The sequence below is a fragment of the Eurosta solidaginis genome, chromosome 1 (assembly GCF_040869045.1).
Source record: "Eurosta solidaginis isolate ZX-2024a chromosome 1, ASM4086904v1, whole genome shotgun sequence".
NCBI lineage: Eukaryota > Metazoa > Arthropoda > Insecta > Diptera > Tephritidae > Eurosta > Eurosta solidaginis.
In genome coordinates this window covers 18,099,109-18,109,215 of record NC_090319.1, presented here as the reverse complement: position 1 = coordinate 18,109,215, position 10,107 = coordinate 18,099,109, and positions in this window count along the sequence as shown.

Here is a 10,107-nt window from a genome sequence, read left to right as displayed (position 1 = left end):
TCGCACAAACGCAGAATATAAAAGCTTTAGCGTATACGGGTCACTGAAATCCAAGCTATGACGCCTAACAAAAGCTAGCATGGCATACGACTTAGCAATGCACACATTAATATGACTTGAAAACGAAAACTTCGTGTCAAATATTACACCCAAGTCCTTAATTTCACTAATCCGCAACAGGGGCGAGTTTGATATTTAATACACGGTATCAATCAAGTTGACACGCTTCGAGAAAGTTATTTGAAAGCACTTTTTTAGGTTAAGTGATAACCGATTATTATTACACCAGTTACTAAGTTTATCCAAAGCTTCTTGCAACAATACCGCATCATGAAGGCTATGAATAGGCAAGTATATCTTCAGGTCATCTGCATACAGCAAGAATCTTACTTTAGAGAAGCAAGAGCGAATATCATTAATAAACATGGCAAAAAACAGTGGACCCAGGATACTACCTTGTGGAACACCGGAGGAAGCAACTAATGGACGAGACCTAACACCATCAACTACAACCATGCAACGACGCTTAAATAAGTAGGATTCAATCCAACTCAAAAATACTGAGTGAAAGCCCAAACAGGCTAACTTTTTTATCAAAATAACATGGGAAACCCGATCGAATGCCTTGGAAAAGTCAGTATACACAGCGTCAACCTGATATCCTGCCTGAAAAGCTGCAAGGCAGTCATCCGAGAAAATAGTCAGATTAGACACAGTTGAACGTCCTGGAAAAAATCCATGCTGCTCAGGACACACAAAATTCTTTACACAGAAACGTAATTTATCTTGGATGATACATTCAAAGAGCTTCGCAATGGTGGACAGTTTTGAAATAGGCCTATAATTAGTAATATCATTTTTATTGCCGCTCTTGAAAATAGGTGTAATGAATGCTACTTTCCACGCATCAATAAAAGTACCTGTAGATAACGAATTATTAAAAATTAACAACAGTGGATAGACTAGGGAATCACATTGTTTAAACAGAATTGCAGAGGACCCATCGATATCGGTAATCGTCGACGTCTTAAGCCGAATAAGCCCATTAAGAACATCTTCTTTAGACAATACTACATTACCGAAGTCAATCGAAGCCTGAATATTAAAAGTAATGTTATCATTATTGACAGAGTCAGAAGTGAAATTGTTCATAAAGTATTCAGCAAAAAGATTTGCAGCATCCTCCGGAGTATCGGCAGCTTCTTCAGCAAGAAAAAGAGAGGACGGAATATTCGAAACTGATTTCTTCGAGTTGACAAAGTTCCAAAATGATTTTGGGTTAGATTTAAGATTTTCCTCAAAATTTAAAATATAATTTCTGTGTAAGAATTTATCCAGACATGCGAATTTCTTATCATACTCTTTATACAAGTTGAAAAACGTTGGATTTTGAGTTCTTTTAAATTTACGGAAAAATTTATTTTTCAAATTCCGGAGTTTCATCAAGGCTCTATTATGCCAGGGCACCTTGTACTTCCTTTTGGAAGCCAAGGGAATGACATTTCTACAAATTTGCAGAACAGTAGACTTAAATATCTCAAACCTTTTAGTGGTATCAAGACTGCAAAACAAATTATCCCAATTTATTTCCAGCAAAAGATTGTTCAAGTTCGAAAAATCACATCTCTTAAAATTAAAAGAAACATTAGAGCTGGTAGTACTCGCTTCGGCAAATTTATAAAACTCAAGATCAAGAACTAATGGAACATGATGCAAATCGGATTTTTTAATAGGAGAAATACATTCAAAAAGTGAAAAATTTAGATTATTAGATAAAAATATCAAATCCAAAGTACGACCTAGTCTGTTTGAAAAACGATTAATTTGTTTAATATCAATACTTAAAAACTATCTATTAAATATATTTCACTGGAGCCAATGACCTCACATGCTATTAAAGCTGAGTTTGATAGAGTCTGTGACCATTTAACATTACCCAGATTAAAATCACCCAGCACGCAGAGATGATCACCACCAACTTTGTTCAATGCCAGTGACGTAATATTATCGACATGTGCAGTGTATAAGTCGTAGCTACTATTGGGCGGAATATATGAAGCACAAACAAAAACAGTGTCTGATTAGCCTCGAATGCATATACATAGCCGGTCAAGTAGCGCACTATTATTTTCCAGTATGATTTCAGAAGCATGATGTTTGGAATGTACCGCAATGAGAACTCCACCACCTCGTGCACAACCAGTAAGGTTTGAATTTCTGTCTTTGCGAAAAACATTGTATAACATAGGATCAAAATATTCCTCGCTGAAAAAGTTTTCATTTAGCCACGTCTCAATGAAGACAAAAACATCATATTCTTCATGGGAGCTAAATAGCCGCACCAGTTGGGATTTTGTTCTAACACCAGCCATATTCTGCATATATAATCTTAGGTGATTATTTCTTCCATCTAACCCAACCGACTGCCGTCGGAAATCGGTTGGTTTTCGTTGTTTTTTGGCTTGAATTTAAATGGGCGCACAACAATATTTGCAGGCCATAGTTCAGGCCGCAACAGCATCGCATATGAGTTGGCATTAACGCCTAACTTGAAATTAAGGTGTCTCAAAGAGCTCGGATCCACACCTTTCTTGCTAAGGCTACTGCAAATAATGGAGTTTTCTTCCATACCAGTATGTCTAGCAATATACCAATATCGGAGTATTACATATATGACTGCTGAGTGCTACATCGCCCTATCTCGGCTGAAAGCCCCATTACAGAATTCTTTGTATAAATGCCCCAGCTCACGTCAAAACATTTTACGTCTATGCGGAGGTAGCGCGTTTTCTAAATGGTGCCTGAGATAGTTTGAAATTCCACTCAGCAGTCGAAATGGCGAGGTTTTTATGGTATTGTTACAAAGAAATGTTGATGATTGCGACTTAATAAAAAGCTTTAGTTATATTCATCGAATGTGTGATAAATAAAGTTGTTACTTTCTTTACTGACCTCAACCAAACTCATATATTATATATATTCTATTTCACCGATTACACAGGCCGACAAGAAATTTGACCATAAACAAGACCATACTTTCCTAAAAGTTTCGATGCGCTGAATTCAAATCTGTACGCAGAATTGCTCTATCACGTCAGGATTTTGAGATATCCTAACCTAAATGTGCAAAAAACACCGTTTTTGCCTATTTTTGAGGTTATATGCTTTTGTTAAAAGCACACATAGCAACTTAAAGAAAAAGTCTTTCTCTTACGAATGGCGTTGGGCTTGCTCAAATATCTTTTTTTTTCGCTAAGATAGAGCAATTTAAAGTTTACTAGTATCGCCTCTGGTCGAAATTCGACCAACGTGTATTTTTTTCAACTCAGTCTATGCATCAAGTGTTGGAAATATAGCAAACTGGTCTAACTTACTTAACTTTTTCTTTAAAATTTTGAATTTGATCTAAGACTTTGTACTTTTTGATTGTATCTTCTTAAATTTTCTACAAACTTTTCACATGTAATTATAACGTTTTGGTATGGACCTCCTTAAACAAAAATATAAAAATTATGTAAAATCATATGAAATTGACATTGAATTATGATGAAATTACTTGAAATTGAATTGAAAAATAGGTTTTTCCACACCACCCGGAAGGTCCCCGTTGGCGCGCTACCGAAGTTAGTTTTGGGAGCTCCGTTCCCCAGTAGGCCTATATCACCCATATACACATATCGCCCATTTACGTCAATAGTGTTGTAATTCAAAAAACTCGAACTTTTTGTTAAAAATTAAGAAACTTGCTAAGCCTATTCACGCCACCCGTTTAAGTTGGTATAAATACATATCTAATATGTAAGTGTGACACAAAACAAAAATTTCGAGTAAAATAGAGGATACCTTCATAAAAAATAAAATAAAAATATAAAAAAACAAGTAAGGAAGGCTAAGTTCGGGTGTAACCGAACATTACATACTCAGTTGAGAGCTATGGAGACAAAATAAGGGAAAATCACCGTGTAGGAAAATGAACCTAGGGTAACCCTGAAATGTGTTGTTTGTACGATATGGGTATCAAATGAAAGGTGTTAATGAATTTTTTAAAAGGGCGTGGGCCTTAGTTCTATAGGTGGACGCCTTTTCGAGATATCGCCATAAAGGTGGAACAGGGGTGACTCTAGAATTTGTTTGTATGATATGGGTATCAAAAGAAAGTTGCTAATGAGTTTTTTAAAAGGGCGTTGGCCTCAGTTCTATAGGTGAACGCCTTTTCGAGATATCGCCATAAAGGTGGCCCAGAGGGACTCTAGAATTTGTTTGTATGATATGGGTATCAAATGAAAGGTGTTAATGAGGATTTTAAAAGAGAGTGGGCCTTAGTTCTATAGGCGGACGGCTTTTCGAGATATCGCCATAAAGGTGGACCAGAGGTGACTCTAGAATTTGTTTGTACGATATGGGTATCAAATGAAAGGTGTTAATGAGTATTTTGAAAGGGAGTGGGCCTTAGTTTTGTAGGTGGACGCCTTTTCGAGATATCGCCATAAAGGTGGACCAGAATGACTCTAGAATGCGTTTATACAATATGGGTATCAAACGAAAGGTGTTAATGAGTATTTTAAAAGGGAGTGGGCCTTAGTTCTATGGGTGGACGCCTTTTCGAAATATCGATATAAAGGTGGACCAGGGGTGACTCTAGAATTTGTTTGTACGATATGGGTATCAAATGAAAGATGTTAATGAGTATTTTAAAAAGGAGTGGGCCTTAGTTTTATAGGTGGACGCCTTTTCGAGATATCGCCATAAAGGTGGACCACGGGTCACACTAGAATTTGTTTGTACGATATGGGTATCAAATGAAAGGTGTTAATGAGTATTTTAAAAGGGAGTGGGTCTTGGTTCTATAGGTGGACGCATTTTCGAGATATCGCCATAAAGGTGGACCAGGGGTGACTCTAGAATTTGTTTGTACGACATGGGTATCAAATGAAAGGTGTTAATGAGTATTTTAAAAGGGAGTGGACCTTAGCTCTATAGGTGGACGCCTTTTCGGGATATCGTTATAAAGGTGGACCAGGGGTGACTCTAGAATGCGTTTGTACAATATAGGTGTCAAACGAAAGGTGTTAATGAGTGTTTTAAAAGCGAGTGGGCCTTAGTTCTATGGGTGGACGCCTTTCGAGATATCGCCATAAAGGTGGGCCAGGGGTGGCTCTAGAATTTGTTTCTACGATATGGGTATCAAATGAAAGGTGTTAATGAGTATTTTAAAAGGGAGGTGACCATAGAATTTGTTTGTACAATATGGGCATCAAACGAATGGTGTTAATGAGTATTTTAAAAGGGAGTGGGCCTTAGTTCTATAGGTGGATGCCGTCTCGAAATATCGACATAAAGGTGGACTAGGGGTGACTCTAGAATGTGTTTGTACAATATGGGTATCAAAAGAAAGGTGTTAATGAGTTTTTTAAAAGGGAGTAATCCTTAGTTCCATAGGTGGATGCCGTTTCGAGATATCGCCATAAAGGTGGACCAAGGGTGACTCTAGAATGTTTGTACGATATGCGTATCAAACGAAAAGTGTTACTGAGCATTTTAAAAGGGAGTGGGCCTTAGTTCTATAGGTGGACGCCTGTTCGGGGTATCGCAATAAAGGTGGACCAGGGTTGACTCTAGACTTTGTTTGTACAATATGGGTATCAAAAGAAAGGAGTTAATGAGTATTTTAAAAGGGAGTTGGCCTTCGTTCTATAGGTGTTCGCCTTTTCGAGATATCGCCATAAAGGTGGACCAGGGGTGACTTTAGAATGTTTGTACGATATGGGTATCAAACGAAAAGTGTTACTGAGCATTTTAAGAGGGAGTGGGCATGAGGTCTATAGGTGGACGCCTTTTCGAGATATCGTCATTAGGGTGGGCCAGGGGTGACTCTAGAATGTGTTTGTACGCTATGGGTATCAAACGAAAGGTGTTACTGAGCATTTTAAGAGGGAGTTGGCATTAGGTCTATAGGTGGACGCCTTTTCGAGATATCGCCATTAGGGTGGGCCAGGGGTGACTGTAAAATGTTTGTACGATATGGGTATAAAACGAAAGGTGTTACTGAGCATTTTAAGAGGGAGTGGGCATTAGGTCTATAGGTGGACGCCTTTTCGAGATATCGCCATTACGGTGGGCCAGGGGTGACTCTAGAATGTGTTTGTACGATATGGGCATCAAATGAAAGGTGGTAATGAGTATTTTAAAAGGGAGTAATCCTTAGTTCTATAGGTGGACGCCTTTTTGAGATATCGCCATAAAGATGGACCAAGGGTGACTCTAGAATGTTTGTACGATATGGGTATCAAACGAAAGGTGTTACTGAGCATTTTAAGAGGGAGTGGGCATTAGGTCTATAGGTGGACGCCTTTTCGAGATATCGCCATTAGGGTGGGCCAGGGTGACTCTAGAATGTGTTTGTACGATATGGGTATCAAATGAAAGGTGGTAATGAGTATTTTAAAAGGGAATAATCCTTAGTTCTATAGGTGGACGCCTTTTCGAGATATCGCCATAAAGGTGCACCAAGGGTGACTCTAGAATGTTTGTACGATATGGGTATCAAACGAAAGGTGTTACTGAGTATTTTAAGAGGGAGTGGGCATTAGGTCTATAGGTGGACGCCTTTTCGAGATATCGCCATTAGGGTGGGCCAGGGGTGACTCTAGAATGTTTGTACGGTATGGGTATCAAACGAAAGGTGTTACTGAGCATTTTAAGGGGGAGTGGGCATTAGGTCTATAGGTGGACGCCTTTTCGAGATAACGCCATTAGGGTGGGCCAGGGGTGACTCTAGAATGTTTGTACGATATGGGTATCAAACGAAAGGTGTTACTGAGAATTTTAAGAGGGAGTGGACATTAGGTCTATAGGTGGACGCCTTTTCGAGATATCGCCATTAGGGTGGGCCAGGGGTGACTCTGGAATATTTGTACGATATGGGTATCAAACGAAAGGTGTTACTGAGCATTTTAAGAGGGAGTGAGCATTAGGTCTATAGGTGGACGCCTTTTCGAGATATCGCCATTAGGATGGGCCAGGGGTGACTCTAGAATGTGTTTGTACGATATGGATATCAAAATAAAGGTATTAATGAGGGTTTTAAAAGGGAATGGCCCTTAGTTGTATATGTGAAGGCGTTTTCGAGATATCGACCAAAATGTGGACCAGGTGATCCAGAAAATCATCTGTCGGGTACTGCTAATTTATTTATATATGCAATACCACTAACAGTATTCCTGCCAAAATTCCAAGGGCTGTTGATTTCGGATGGTAGAACTTTTTCATTTTCTTCTACTTAATATGGTAGGTGTCACACCCATTTTACAAAGTTTTTTCCAAAGTTATATTTTGCGTCAATAAACCAATCCAGTTACCAAGTTTCATCCCTTTTTTCGTATTTGGTATAGAATTATGGCATTTTTTTTTTTTAATTTTTCGTAATTTTCGATATCGATAAAGTGGGCGTGGTTATGGTCGGATTTCGGCCATTTTTTATACCAAGATAAAGTGAGTTCAAGTAAGTACGTGGGCTAAGTTTAGTAAAGATATATCGGTTTTTGCTCAAGTTATTGTATGAACGGCCGAGCGGAAGGACAGACGGTGGACTGTGTATAAACCTGAGCGTGGCTTCCACCGATTTCGCCCATTTTCACAGAGAACAGTTACAGTCATAGAATCTATGCCTCTACTAAATTTGAGAAGGATTGGTAAATTTTTGTTCGACTTTTGGCATTAAAAGTATTCTAGACAAACTAAATGAAAATGGGCGGAGCCACGCCCATTTTGAAATTTTCTTCTATTTTTGTATTTTGTTGCATCATATCATTACTGGAGTTGAATTTTGACTTAATTTACTTATATACAGTAAAGATATTAAATTTTTTGTTAAAATTTGAATTAAAAAAAATTTTTTTTAAAAAGTGGGCGTGTTCTTCACGCAATTTTGTTAATTTTTATTTAGCACATATATAGTAATAGTAGTCACGTTCCTGCCAAATTTCATCATGATATCTTCAACGACTGCCAAATTACAGCTTGCAAAACTTTTAAATTACCTTCTTGTAAAAGTGGGCGGTGCCACGCCCATTGTCCAAAATCTTACTAATTTTCTATTTTGTTTTTCGAAATTTTCGATATCGAAAAAGTGGGCGTGGTTATAGTCTGATATAGTTCATTTTAAATAGCGATCTTAGATGAGTGCCCAGGAATCTACATACCAAATTTCATCAAGATACCTCAAAATTTACTCAAGGTATCGTGTTAACGGGCAGACGGACGGACGGACGGACGGACATGGCTCAATCAAATTTTTTTTCGATACTGATGATTTTGATATATGGAAGTCTATATCTATCTCGATTCCTTTATACCTGTACAACCAACCGTTATCCAATCAAAGGTAATATACTCTGTGAGCTCTGCTGAACTGAGTATAAAAATGTAATGTTATATTTTTGTAATTTTTTCTTTTTTGTTCAGTAGAAGACGTACTTTATCTAAAATGAGGATTAAATCTGCAAATGCAACAACATTTTCGAGCAAATTTGCCATTAATTGTTATAAATAAATTAGTTAGTTTCAACAAAACTTAACTCAATATTTGTGATTTCATGTTTTTTTGAAAAAAACTAAAATAAAAAACAAAGAATTTGTTAAATAAAGACTTATATATTTACGTGTAGGTAAAATTTGCCACAAAAAATTGGCCGGTCAAAAATTAATTCTATTTAAGATTTTTGGTACGCTATAAATTATTTTGGAACAATTTTTTAGGATTTTGGTAGAGGCTATTATAGGTAAGCGGCAACAATGGAAAACCATATTTGTATGCAGGTGAAACATTTGTGCCTTCAAATTTAGCGGGGATACATAACATTTGAAATTCACATTAAACACTTAGATAATTGTTCCCAAAGACGGCGCGCTTGTGCATAAAGGTTTAGGTCTTTGAAATTCGCATTAGCAAACTTAGATGATTGTTCCCAAAGATGGCGCGCTTGTGCACGATAATGAATTACGATATTTGTATGAATTGTTCGAATTTACAAAAAATTTTTCTATTAATTATAAACAAATAGAGTAATATTTGTTAACAAGAATAGGCTTATGCACTGTGGCTGATCAATACGAATCGATTCATATAACTTTTATATGATTCTACAAATGCTAAGTATGCGAAACAACCTGTCAATTGATTGTATGGAAATTTTGTTAGCGTATTAATATATAGATAAATTTGCTAATTTTCCTATAGATGAAAAACCACTGAATTAACGTAGGTATGATATAGTAGAACGCATACCTCTTACGATAAGTCTACAACTAGGAAGACAAATTTGGGGCAATTTCGGGAGTGTTTTAGGATAATTTCAGAACTCTCTTATGGATCATGTCTGAACTATTTCCGGGTAGTCTCTGCACTATTGAGGTTAGAGTTCGTATAGATTTTGATACCAATTGTAGACTATCTACGCAGTATTTTAGGATAATTTCAAGGCTGCTTTGGGATGATTTCGTAATATTCTGGGATTGTTTCGGGATCATTTTGTTAATTTCGGGGTTATATCAGGATTTATTGGGAACTGTTTTTGCGATCAGTGAGAAGAGGAAAGCCCCTTAAGAGTTTTTGGAGCTATTTCAGAAGTAATATGCTTTCTACTTTAGGTCGGGAGCATTTCGGGATAGCTTTAAGGATCATATCCCGCCTTTTACGGGAAAATATTTTGATATATATAACATTTCGGGATTATTTTTATATGACCCCGGATTTTTTAGGATTACTTCAATACCATCTTTTGCCAATTTCGAGATGATTTCGAAGTAGTTTCGGAGCTATTTCTGCATTCTTCTGGCGTCATTATATTTAGCGTTCTTTGCACACAAAGTATATTAACTTTGATTGAATAACGGTTGCTTGTACAGTAGGGCGGGTCGATTTAAAAATCGCTCATTGCTCGCATCGTATTCTAGGGATCAAACTAAGAAACTTTGCTGAAGGAACCATACCTCTAAAATGAATTCTGATGTCCCCCCCCCTTGGGTAAATTTTTGGGTAGGAGCAATTTCAATTCTACCTGCTGTGTCTTGTGGTGGCTTAAAAAAAAACACAAGCAATTTGACGAT